This window comes from Canis lupus, chromosome 14, assembly GCF_048164855.1.
Source record: "Canis lupus baileyi chromosome 14, mCanLup2.hap1, whole genome shotgun sequence".
In the NCBI taxonomy this organism is placed as follows: Eukaryota; Metazoa; Chordata; class Mammalia; order Carnivora; family Canidae; genus Canis; species Canis lupus.
In genome coordinates this window covers 8,875,243-8,888,985 of record NC_132851.1, presented here as the reverse complement: position 1 = coordinate 8,888,985, position 13,743 = coordinate 8,875,243, and the positions used below count along the sequence as shown (strand labels likewise).

Sequence of the window (13,743 nt, the reverse complement as noted above, 5' to 3'; positions counted from 1 at the left end):
ACATTGCATTTTAGAGGAAATAACAATGAATAAAATACAGTATGTTCCTTAAGGGGCTTTCAATCTACTAGAAGAAAGGAACAAGTAGACAAATAACTAGACTAAAGCAGCCTCTGTGAAAAATTTGTTAGCCTAGAGAGTCAACAAGGAAAAATTAAAGGATCACCTAGCAACAGGGAAGACACTTGAAGTTAGATCAGAGTTATCTTGGAATCAATGATGATGAAAAAATGATTACAACTAACATTTCTTGAGTAATTTTACGTATTAGCCCTACATGCATTGCTCACGTTATCTAATTACCTAATTCCCACAAAAAGTGTATAGGTTTAATATTATTTTTGGTATTATTATTATTCCATTTTGTGTGAAGGAAACTGAAGCTTGGGCAGATTAGATGATATATCCAAGTCACAAGGCAGTTAGAATCAAGGTGATGTTTGATTGCAGCCAAGCCAATGCCAAACTCTGAGATTGAAATCACACTATGTGACCTATTTTATCATGTTCCATCGCTACGTTTATGGGGACAAATCAGGGCTGTGGTTGAGAGCAGGAAGACACCATGGCTGACAAGTACACATCAGAGAAATTTGCAGTTAGTAGAGATGTAGCCACAAGAATTGGATGGAGGGTTAGGATATTAGATCCTCCATGGATTAAGGTAAGTTGGAGAAAGGGATAAGAAGAATCTAAGGTGGGGGGTGCCTGGGTGGCTCAGTTGGTTAAGTGTCTGCTTCAGCTCAGGTCATGATTCCAGTGTCCTGGGAGGGAGACCCATGTTGAGCTTCCTGCTCAGTGGGGAAGTCTACTTCTCCCTTTCCCCCTGCCTCTCCTGCTTGTATTTTCTTTAACTCTCTATCTCTCAAACAAACAAACAAACAAACAAACAAACAAACTCTTTTAAAAAAAAGAATCTAAGGTGGGGATATAGGCTTTACAAAAGGAACCAGAAATCCATTTACTGGAACTGGAGCTCAATGCAAGAATTAATGACCAGGAACAAACACAAACTCAAGTCTAGAAAAGAATACATCAGAGAAACAACAATGGTGAGTTGTGGTATAGGAAGGTTGTTGTTATGCCTATAAGTAGTGCTTGGGGGTTGACTAATTTTTATATTCTATGGGCAACAGTATGGTATATTGGATGAAAGTACTTGCTTCAAAATAGACAGATCTGTTTTGGAATGCCATTTTCACCACTTTCTAGCTGCGAGCAGTCACTTCATTTCTATGAGCCTCAGTTTTGCTACCTGTAAAATGGGTAAAATGATACCCACACTTCCTTAGTTACTGTATACATTATGCTATGTAGCATGAAAAGCATCTAGTATTGAACTTGGCACAAAGATAGTGTATTAGGAAGAATTACTTTGGCAGCAAGTGACGAAAACCCAAGATAATTATAGCTTAAATATGATAGAAATTAAATTTTCTCAGTGTGCACTTAAAAAGAATGGATATTCTGCTATTTTAGGATGGAATGTTCTCAATATATCTGATAAATCCATCTGGTCCAATGTGTCATTCAAAGCCATTGTTTCCTTGTTGATTTTCTGTTTGGATGATCTATACATTGATGTAAGCGGTGTGTTAAAGTCCTGTACTATAATTGTATTAACTATCACCTAATTCCTTTACCTTTGTTATTAACTGCTTTATTTATTTATTTATGTGCTTTCATGTTGGTCACATAAATATTTACAATTGTTATATCTTCCTGTTGGATTGTCCCCTTTATTATTATGTAGTGTCCTTCTTTGGGTCTTGCTACAGTCTTTGTTTTATTTTATTTTATTTTTTTTTCAGTCTTTGTTTTAAAGTCTATTTTGTCCAATATAAGTATTGCTACCCTGGCTTTCTTTTGATATTCATTTGCATGATAGATGTTTTTCCATCCCCTTACTTTGAATCTGCAGGTGTCTTTAGGTCTGAAATGTGTCTCTTGTAGGTAGCATAGGTCTTGTTTTTTCCTTTTTCTGTCACTCTATGTCTTTTGATCATAATGTTTAGTTCATATGTATTCAGAGTAATTTTTGATAGATATGTATTTATTGCTATTTTGTTACCTGTCTTATGGTTGTTTTGTAGTTTTTCTCTGGACATTCTCCAGAATAGATCACATATTAGGCCACAAAACAAGTCTTAACAAATTAAAAAAGATTGAAGTCATACCATGCATCTTTTCTGACCACAGTACTACAAAACTAAAAATCAACCACAAGAAAAAATCTGGAAAAAGCACAAATAAATAGAAGTTAAATAACATGCTACTAAATAATGAATGAGTCATCCAAGAAATTAAAGAAGAATTACATGGTAATAACTGAAAATGAAAATGTAATGGTCCAAAATCTTTGAGATGTAACAAAAGCAGTTCTAAGAAGGAAGGTTATAGCTATAGTTCTACCATAAGAAGCAATAAAAATCTCACATAAACAACTTAACCTTACACCTAAAGGAACTAGAGAAGGAAGAACAAACAAATCTCCACACTGGCACACGGAAGGAAATAATAAAGATTAGAGCAGAAATAAATTGATATAGAGACTAAAAACAAACAACAACAACAAAACAGAATAGATCAATGAGACCAAAAGTTGGCTCTTTGAAAAGATCAACAAAATTGATAAACTTCTAGCCAGACTCATAATGAGAGAGTGAGAGAGAGAGAGAGAGAGAGAGAGAGAGAGGGGACTCAAAATCATAAATGAAAGTGGAGAAGTAACAACCAACACCACACAAATACAATTGTAAGAGAATATTATGAAAAATTATATGCCAACAAATAGGATAACTTGGAAGAAATGGATAAATTCGTGGAAATACATAACCTCCCAAAACTGAAGCTGGAAGAAATAGAAAATTTGAAGGTTACCAGCAAAGAAACAGAATCAAAAATTCCCAATGAGCAAAAGTATAGGATCAGATGCCTCCAAAGGCAAATTCTACCTAACATTTAAAGAAGAGTTAATATCTATTCTTCTCTAACTATTCCAAAAAAAATTGAAGAGGGAGGAAAACTTCCAAATTCATTCTATGAGTGCAGCATTACCCTGATACCAAAACCAAATAAAGTCACTACAAGAAAAGAGAACTACAAGCCAATATCTGATGAATGTAGATACAAAAATCCTCAAAAATCTTCAGAAATAGTAACAAACTGAATCCAACAATACATTAAAAAATTCACTTACCACAATCAAGTGGGATTTATTCTAGGATGCAAGGGTGGTTTAATATTCACAAATCAATCAATGTGATACCTCACGTCAATAAAAGATAAAAACTATAGGATTATTTCAATAGATACATAAGAGGCATTTGACAAAGCACAACATCCATGTATGATAAAAACCCTCAACAAAGCACGAGTAGAGGGGAAATAGCTCAACATAATAAAGGATTTGTACGAAAAACCAGCCAACATCATAGTCAATAGGGAAAAACCAAGAGCTTTTCCTCCAAGGTCAGGAACAAGACAAGGATGTCCACTCTCACCACTTTTATTCAACATAGTACTGGAAGTCCTAGCCACAGCAATCAGATGACAAAAAGAAATGAAAGGCATATAACTTGGTAACGAAGAAGTAAAACTTTCACTATTTGCAGATGACATGATACTATATAGAGAAAACTCTAAAGACTTCACCAGAAACAACTAGAACTGATACATGAATTCAATAACATCACAGGATACAAAATCAATGTACAGAAATATGTTACATTTCTATACACTAATAAAAAAGCAGGAGAAAGAAAAATTAAGAAAATAAGCCAATTTACTATTATACCAAAAATAATAAAATACCTACAAATAAACTTAACCAAAGAGTGAAGGACTTGTACACTGAAAACTACAAAACACTGATGAAAGAAATTAAAGATGATAAAGAAATGGAAAGATATTCCATGCAAATGGATTGGAAGAACAGATATTGTTAAAATGTCTATACTACCTGAAGCCATCTACAGATTTAATGAAATTCCTATCAAAATACCAACAGCTTTTTTTTCCACAGAAGTAGAACAAACAATCCTAAAATTCGTATAGAACCACAAAAGACTCCAAGTAGCTGAAGAAATCTTGAAACAGAAAAACAAAACTGTAAGTATCACAATTCCAGATTTCAATTTATATTACAAAGCTGTAGTAATCAAAACAGCATGGTATTGGCACACATAGAGCGATGGAACAGAAAACCCAGAAATATACCCACAATTATATGGTCAATTAATCAACAAAGAAGGAAAGAATATGCAATGGGAAAAAAGTCTGTTCAACAAATGGTGTTGGGAAAACTGTACAGCCACAGCCACATGCAAAAGAATGAAACTGGACCACTTTATGTCACCATACACAAAAATAAATTAGAAATGGATTAAGGACCTAAAGAGACATGAAACCATAAAAATCCTAGAAGAGAGCACAGGTAGTAATTTCTCTGACACTGTCCATAGCAACATTTTTCTAGATATGTCTCTTGAGGCAAGAGAAATAAAATCAAAAATAAACTATTGGGAATTTATCAAGATAAAAAGGTTTTGAACACTGAAGGAAACAACAAAATTAAAAAGCAATTTATGGAATGTGAGAAGATATCTGCAAATGACTTACCTGATAAAGTGTTAGTATCCAAAACACATAAAGAACTGATACAACTCAATACCCCCAAACCAAATAATCCAATTAAAAATGTGCAGAAGACTTGGACAGACATTTCTCCAAAGAAGACATTCAGATGGCCAACAGACACATGAAAAGATTGTATATATATATATATATATATATATATATATATATATATATATATATAAAATGGAATATTATTCAGCCACAAAAAAGAATGAAATCTTGCCATTTGCAAGGACAAATGCAGGGATGGACCTACAAAGTATAATGTTAAGTGCAGTAAATCAGATGAAGACAAATACCATCAGATTTCACTCATTTGTGAAATTTAAGAAACAAAACGAACAAACAATGAGGAAAAGAGAGAGAAAGAGACAAACCAAGAAAGAGACTCTTACCTATAGAGAACATACTGATGATTCCCAGAGGGGAGGTGAGTGGGAGGATGGGGGAAATAGATGATGGGGATTAAGGAGTACACTTCTCATAATGGGCACTGAGTAGTGTATTGAATTGTTGAATCACTCTATTGTTCACCTGAAACTAATATAAAGTTGTATGGTAACTGTAATGGAATCAAAATTTCAAACAATAAAAAATGAAATTAGTTTTTCTCTTACTATAATGTAGGCAAGCTCAGGATTGGAATAGCAGCTCTAAAATCATGAAGGACCCAAGTCCCTTTTACAGCTAATGGTTCAAGATGTGTGTTCCAGCTACAGCCATCACTCTGCATTCCAGCCAGCAGGAAGGAGGATAAGGACACTTCTTGGAAATTTGTTGTTGTTGTTTTTTAAGATTATATTTATTTATTCATAGAGACAGAGAGAGACAAAGACATAGGCAGAGGGAGAAGCAAGCTCCCTATGGGCAGCCTAATGCGGGACTTGATCCTGGGACTCCATGATCATGACCTGAGCCAAAGGCAGACACTGAACCATTTAGCCACACTGGTGACCCTTTGAAAGTTCTATATACCTTCTTTTCTTTCAGTTTCCTCAGCCCAAATTAGTTAAACTAGTGATGAGAGCCTGTAAAATTTCTTAGTCAATATGAACATGCTCCAAGCTGAATATCAGTGAAGGGGACAATAGATATTGGCAAGTAGACAAGTAGCGTTTCTGGTACCTTTGTAATTCAGTCACTGAATTACGTAGTAGGAATCTTTTAGTAGTTTCAGTACTACATGACAGAGTACTAAGAAATTCCACTTGTGGGAATTAGATGAACATTCCAGACGGAATTTGGAGTTGGGAGCAGCCGGCACTGGAGAAGACCAGGTCTTCTTGTAGCTCGGACTTCTATGAGTCTTAGGAATTGAAGTCAGACTTTTGGAGCTAATGCTACCCAGCTAATTACTAAATCTGTTTTCTTACTGAATTCACAGACCATATTTTCCAGTTTCCCTTGCAGTTAGGAATGGCCATGGTATGGAGTTCTAGCTGATGAAATATGAGTAGAGGGATCATGCTCGTCCCAGGCCTGACACACAAAAACTTCCCATGCATGAGTTTTCAGGGTTTTTTTTTTTTTTTGAAGTGACCTATGAAATCACTCATTTGAGAAGACAGATCCCACCTTACTCTCCAAACATACTGACCCTGTGTCTGCTTCTGAGTCATGAGAAGCTCATCTCTATTTCAGAGCCCTGCTGCATGTCTTCTCTCATGGCTGGAACTCCTTTTTGTTCAGGCCTTAGCTCTAGAGCTCTCTCTTATTCTTGTACCAGTCACTATCTTTTTTTGCTACAACTTTTATTTTTCCTTGATTTTTATTGCTGATCTTTTAATCTCTATCCATCTGTCTAGTCTCCTTAAATTAGAATATAATATCCTTTGTGAAGGCAAGGACCTTGTCCAGTTTGCCCATAACTGTACTCCAGCACCTTGTAGGATTCTAAGCATTAGTCAAATATTTATAGAAAGATAAGGGAGCAAGGAGCAATTTTATTGCTTATTTTTGAAGCTGAAACTTTTCGAGTATCAAATATAGAAACTGATTCTCCTATATCATGGGATTTTAGGAACCATATCCTGGCAATAGACTGGAGAGTATATAGATTCATTTATGTGATATTTTCTATAAATGCTTGATAAATAACATAGATGTTATTTGGATACAATATACAGTGTACATATGTGTGTATATGTATATACACACAGTATATACATAGGTATAGTCTATAGTAATTGTGAATTGATATAAGATGTAGAAATTATCACATCCAGACTGTAAATTCCTTAATTTTGGTGGCCATTTTTTCTACAATGTTATACCTTCTTAGAATATTGTGATTAGACATTTGAGAAATTTGTTGATTAACTGAAGAAGCAAGCTTTACTGAAAGTTCTTTTTTTTTCTTGTGTGACTGTTTTAGCATACTTTCCACCAGAGAAACAATTTACTATCAGGTATATGGTAGTTACACTTTTCTCTTTTTCCTACTGGGATTAAGCCCAAGTCAAAATGGTATCCCTTAATATTTGCCTAAAGGGAGAAGGGAAGCTGATTATGGGGAGTTCTAGAGGTCAGGCTTCTATCTTAAGTGTATTTAGCTAGTGAGCAAGGAAAAAGATAATCAAGATAGACAAAAATATCTGTTTTTTAAAATAAGTAAATTTAACTGATTTTAAAAAATAATAAAAAGCTGCCCACAAAATAAGCCAAAAGGCTACCTACCAGATGCAATCCCAAATTACTAGCATATGTGCAAGAATCTTGCCAACTACCTTAGTTTTTGTGCACAGACTACTGCTTTCTTAGGCAAAACTACCTTTGGCACTCAGAATATAAAAGGATAGTTTAGGCAGTCTGGCTATGCAAATATTTTGTGATATATTTGGAATAGGATGTCTTAAATTTCAACCAACCAAGGAGAGGGCATAGAGGTCTATGATGTCCTTGTGGCTGCTCAGAGGTTGGCTTGTCTGAGGACAACATCCAACACTAGTCATTACTTTTGATGTTCCAAAGGGAACTGAGGTTAACCTAATATATCTTAAAATGTATGTTACTCTACATTGTTCCAGTGACTTAAAAAAATCTACACCTATCCAAACAGTGTATCTTGTACTATTAACAAGATGCTTGACACAGAATCAGCACTGAATTAACAATTTATGAATCAAATCTTGGAACCAGCCTGTTTGTAAAGGTTAAGACCAGTGAGATAAACCAGGTGGTCTCTGTACTTCTTAAATTTGAGAGTGCATATTAATCACAATTACAGGTGCTGACTCAGTAGTTTGGGGATGATGCCTGATGTTTGATATTTCACACAATTTCCCTGGTCATGCCAATGATATTAGCCCCCAAACAACACTCGGAGTAGCAAGTATCTATTGTTCTAGTTCTCAAACATGGCCACACATTGGAATGACTTGGGGAGCTTTAGGGAGTGCAGATGCTTGGGCTCCACTTCCAGAGATTTTTTTTGAAGGCTATTTATTTGGGAGACAGGGAGAGAGAGCACAGAAGGAAAGGGAGAAGGAGAAGCAGACTCCACATTTAGCAGAGAGCCCAATGTGGGGCTTGATCCCAGGACCTGGAGATCATGACCTGAGCTGAAGGCAGGGGCTTACTAAACTGAGCCACCCATGTGCCCCCAAGATATTTTTAGTTAATAAGTATGGGGTATGGTCTCATCATTGGGATTTGTAAAATCTCCTCATAACCCATCGATGTAGAAGAACTGAGCAAGATGTGTGTGACAGGAACACAGTATTGTTGGAAAAGTTTTAACATAAAAATTCTCTTCTTTAATGTATGTGGAAATTTACTGGTAAATTCAGAACATATATTGTCATTTCACCTTTGGATATGTCTGTTTTGAACAAGAATGGTTATCCTCTGTCAAGGCAACAGTGTCACCTGATCACTGGATTTGCCTCTGTTTTTTATTGGCAAAGCAGGTAATGTTCTCAAGCTCCTTGAGTCAAAAAAAAAAAAAAAAAAAAAAAAAAGAAGAAGAAGAAGAAGAAGAAGAAGACAGAAAACAAGTTCTCTAGGGTGCTTTTCCATTATATTTTTAAATACATAGTCATATGTTGCTCATCTAATTCTAATGACATGGTTTCCTGAGGGCTGTTTAGTTCTATGGGGAAACCGAACTGAGATTGCTCCTGAGATACATGCAAACATGTCCTTTTCTAAGGGGAAACATATGGTGGCTGAAGAAGGAAGCTCTAACTCATCTTTGATAGGCCCAAGGGAAGTCAATGTGTCATTAAGATGAAGAAAGATCTGGACTGTCTGGTAAAGGCAAAATCCTGATAAACCTCTATATAAAAGTTTAGCAAGTATCTGCTCTGGAAAGATCTTTCTAAGTATAAATGCAATATAAAGAATAGTGAAAAGGGGAGCCTGGGTGATGCAGTTGGTTAAGCATCCAACTCAGGTCATGATCTCAGGGTCATGGGATCAAGCCCCTCAGGGGCTCTATGCTCAGTATGTTTGAGTATGTTTGAGTTTCTCTCTCCCTCTGCCCCTCCTCACTCCCGTAATACACACACACACTCTCTCTCTCTCTCTTTCTTTCTCTCAAATAATAAATACATTTTTTAAAAAAATTTTTATTTATTATGATAGTCTCACAGAGAGAGAGAGAGAGAGAGAGGCAGAGACACAGGCAGAGGGAGAAGCAGGCTCCATGCACCGGGAGCCCGACGTGGGATTCGATCCCGGGTCTCCAGGATCGCGCCCTGGGCCAAAGGCAGGTGCCAAACCGCTGCGCCACCCAGGGATCCCAATAAATACATTTTTAAAAAAAGAATAATGAAAAGAAGTGAGCATAGCTCTGAATAGTTAATTGAAAAATATTCCTTGGGGCGCCTGGGTGGCTCAGTGGTTGAGTGTCTGCCTTTGGCCCAGGTCATGTCTCTGCCTCTCTCTCTCTCTCTCTGTGTGTCTCTCATGAATAAATAAATAAAATCTTTTAAAAATAAAAATATTCCTTGAAGATTACTGTCAGAAACATTCATTTATTCTATAAATTAAGGCCTTATTTTATTTGATGCAGGTGTTATGCTGGGCCCTGAATATATAATGATGAGTAAGATGGGCATGATTTGTGCTTCTTAGAACAGAAAGAACAAATAGAAGGAAGGGACAAACTTTGAAAAATACTTGAGAGACGGGCAGCCCCAGGTGGCTCAGCAGTTTAGCACTGCCTTTGGCCCAGGGCGTGATCCTGGAGACCCAGAATCGAGTCCCACGTTGAGCTCCCTGCATGGAGCCTGCTTCTCTCTCTGCCTGTGTCTCTGCCTCCCTCTCTGTCTCTCTGTCTCTCTCTGTCTCTCTCTCTCTGTGTCTGTAATAAATAAATAAAATCTTAAAAAAATACTTGAGAGAGAGAGATTCTGGGAACACAGTGGGACAGAACACAACTCTCTGTCCGTCTACCTATTTCTAAATCTATGGTATTTGCTTCTATTAATACAAATGGCTACAGGACTTATGGGCAGGTGGGTACAAACAATGCTCTAGGCCTTTCTGGAATCTTGCTGGAGAAAATTGGTTCTGGGATTTCTTCCCTAGAGACTGGGAGAATAGCTAAAGAATAATGTGAGTCTCAGTGTAAAGTCTTAGAGTAGTGGGTCCTGGTAAGACCTTGGCCCTTAGAGAAGTGTAGATGCTCATTAAGAAGGCTCTCATTGTCCTTAGAATCTTCCTGCAGAGGCCTCATCAACAAGTTGGCAGGCTGCCTATGTCTATACCATCATTACATGTGAGTAGGACTCTTTGCCTTCCATTACCTAGGAGAATGCTTTCACATAGGAACTTCAATGTTGGCAGAGCCCTCATAAGTAGATAAAGGGAAAAAACCACCCATCTAAGGGGACTAAAAGCCACAAATAGGAAGATTGATCAGAATAAATGGAATCCATCCCAAGTGAAATAGAGCTTCTGAAGGAGACAAAAAATAAATTGAAGAGAAAAATAAGAGCACTTTTTGGAGCTGAAACTTGATTTTTCATAACTATTCAATTCAGTATATAAATGAAGGAGAGGATGATTTCCACTGAAACCTGAATTATTAGCTTGAAGATCAAATTGAAGAACTATCCCAAAGAACAGAGGGAAATATAAATAGATTGAAGGTATAAAATGGAAAATAAGGGAGCTAGTGGATAGATCCAAGAAAATTAAAAGTGAAAAATGGGGATTGCAGGAAGAGAATGGGACAGATGTCAGAGAGTGAATAATCAAGCAAATAATAGAAGATTTTCTCCTGAGCTGAAGAAATATCTGCATTGCCAATTGAGAGGAGAGGACTTAATAAATTCTAGACAGGATGAATGAGAAAATGTACTCACGTAGGCAAATTCTGGCAAGACTTTCAAGTTTGCAAGCATCCATGCAGAAAAAAAATAATCTACAAAAGAACAGAAAATCAGATTGATGCTGGACATCTTATTCACAACTAAGTTGAAAGGCAGTGATATAGTATCTATAAATTACTAAGAGAAAAGAACAACACAAAAATCCAAACCCAACTAAGCTATTATTTGTTCATCAGAATAAAATACTTGGGGGACCTGCAAAGTTCTTGAATGATAGGACTCACTATCATAAAAATATAAATTCTCCAAAAATTAATATGTAATATTATGCAATGCCAATTAGAATCCCAATAAGTTATTTTTAGGGGGAAAATATTGGATAAAATAAATTTAAATATATATAATACATAAAATGTCAAGATGAGGCCAAAATATATTAATTAGAATGAGAGTATGGCTCTGCCTTATCACAGATCATAATGCTAAAAAAAAAAATAAATACTTTGTAATCATATCAACATATTGTCAACATAGAAATGGACAAATAGTAGAAAATATAGAAATTTAGAAATATATCTATTAAGGATACCTATTATAACATACCAAAATAATAGCTTAGTTCAATGAGAAAAATGGATTACTTAATTCATGCTGAGTTAACAGGTTATTCATTTTGGAAGAAATAAAATGACCCCACATTTTGTGCCATATGCAAACATTAACATTAAATACAAAACATAAATGTAAGAACATTAAACAATAAATATCTTATGAGAAACATTAGAAACTGTATATAAAACCAAGATGTAGGGACACTTTCTTAAAACAGAGAAAAAGACACATATAAGAGGAAGTAAACATTTTTGATTGCTTAAAAAGTATAACCTTACTAAGGCACAAATGCCACAAAAAATGTCTATATATAAATATTTGATTTGGAAAAAAATTGTAATGCATATAGCACACAAAGAGCTAAAATCTATAATATACTAAAAATCTTTCACAAATTCACAGAAATAAATGAAAAGGAAAATAGGCAATATATATGGATAGGCAATTACACAGGAGGATAAATCCAAATAGCCAATAAACTCATAGAAAGATTTCCAAGTTCATTAACAATAAGGGAAATGCAAATTAAAATGACCATAATATATCACTTTATTCTAATTAGACTGGAAAAAATTATAATACCTATTGCTGGTGGGCACATGGGGAAAATTAAATTCCATATATTACTTGTATAAATATAAGATTTTGCAACTTTTAAGAACTCCATCTGATCGATCATACATATTACAATGTGAAATATATTGTATTCCTATAAGTAGCATGCAACCCTTGGAACTTGATTTCTGGAAATAAAAGTATTAGTATGTTACATTTATTTTATATTTATATTATATATATTTATTTTATTTTATTGAAGCATTAGGTATAGTAACTAAAAAGTGACCACAGAGTTAATGGTCAACAATAGGTGAATAGTTGAATAAATTAGGATTCATCTGCACCATAGCATACAATATGGTCATTAAAAAAATGGGTATCAGTTGACTTAGAAGACTCTCCTATGGCTTTAGTTACTGAGAACAGCAAGATGCAGAAAGGTGCAAAGACAAGTTAAAGCTTGTAAAGGAAAAATAATTTCATATATATATATATACCCTTAGTATTTTGATAAGTGCTATGAAAAATTTCAGGAGGCTGGGAAGGCATATTAGATGTTTTCCCTAAGGAAGTAGCATTTAGAATAAGATATGAAGGAAATGTCAAAGTCTACTATATGAAGAAGGAGAAAACTGTTCTAGATGGACAGAATGGCACATGAAAAGGTTGCATTTTGGAAAGAGTTTCAGTTGCCACCAAGGAAAACCTAAAAAAAATTCTAGAACAATACGAACTTGATAAGGGAAGAGGAACCAAGCTCAAGATGATATTTGAAGGGAAGGCAGGAAGGCAGATTTCTAGCATAAGCACTGCAATTGTATCTCAGAAGCAATAAACAGCCACTGAAAAGTTTAAATAAGGCAGAAAACACCAGTATATTGGTGTTTTAAGAAGACCACTCTGGCAATAAGGTGGAGTTTCAATTATAAGGGTGAAAGTGAATGTAGAACATTTGGTTTAGAGGCTTGCAACATAGCCACTCAAGGATGGACTGACCCACCATGATGGCTGTGCTGTTTGAAAGAGAAAAGATTTAAACATAATCAATGATTCAGAGGAAAAAACTCACAAACATATTATGCTGTAGCGTTATCAAAATGGGTAAAACTGGAAATCATTTAGATCTGGAAAATAAATTTTAATATATCACTTTGACATACTATTTGTATTTTTTAAACACTAAAATAAAGGTAGCAAAAAAAATAGAATGCCTAGAAACATAGTAACATTTTCAAAGTCTGTAGTATATATTGTAATCCTAGGTTCAGAAAAGAAAAAAATGTGTGTGTATGCATGTATGACTCAGAACATGTATGTGTACCTTTCGGTGGGGATCCACCAAAACAAGTAGTTATTTTCTGTTTGGAGTGATCATGTGTCATTTCCCTTCTCATAATTTGTTGTAGTTTTCAGGTTTTCTCTAGTGACTACAAATTACTATTTTAATCAGAGATTTTTAAATACATAGGATAAAAGTTGTCAGAGAATTTTTTCTGCTTATTCAAATGCTAAATTAGCTAAATTAGCTTTATTCTCTTTATTTTAAATATTCCTTCCTCTGTATTTTGATTATGAGTTATTTTAATCACTATTTTCTTTAAGCCTTTAAATATGTAAAAAAAAACAACAACAAAAAAACCCTTAAATTCCCAGAAGT

General features: G+C 35.0%; 1 long non-coding RNA gene across 1 annotated transcript in view; it reads right to left on the bottom strand.

The window, feature by feature from the left end:
* LOC140603361 (uncharacterized) overlaps positions 1-13,743 on the bottom strand; it is a 56,875-nt gene that overhangs the window by 7,290 nt on the left and 35,842 nt on the right. The window contains exon 2 of the long non-coding RNA XR_012006339.1: positions 10,950-11,008. This is a non-coding gene — a long non-coding RNA (uncharacterized lncRNA). The remainder of the gene's footprint in view (positions 1-10,949; positions 11,009-13,743) is intronic.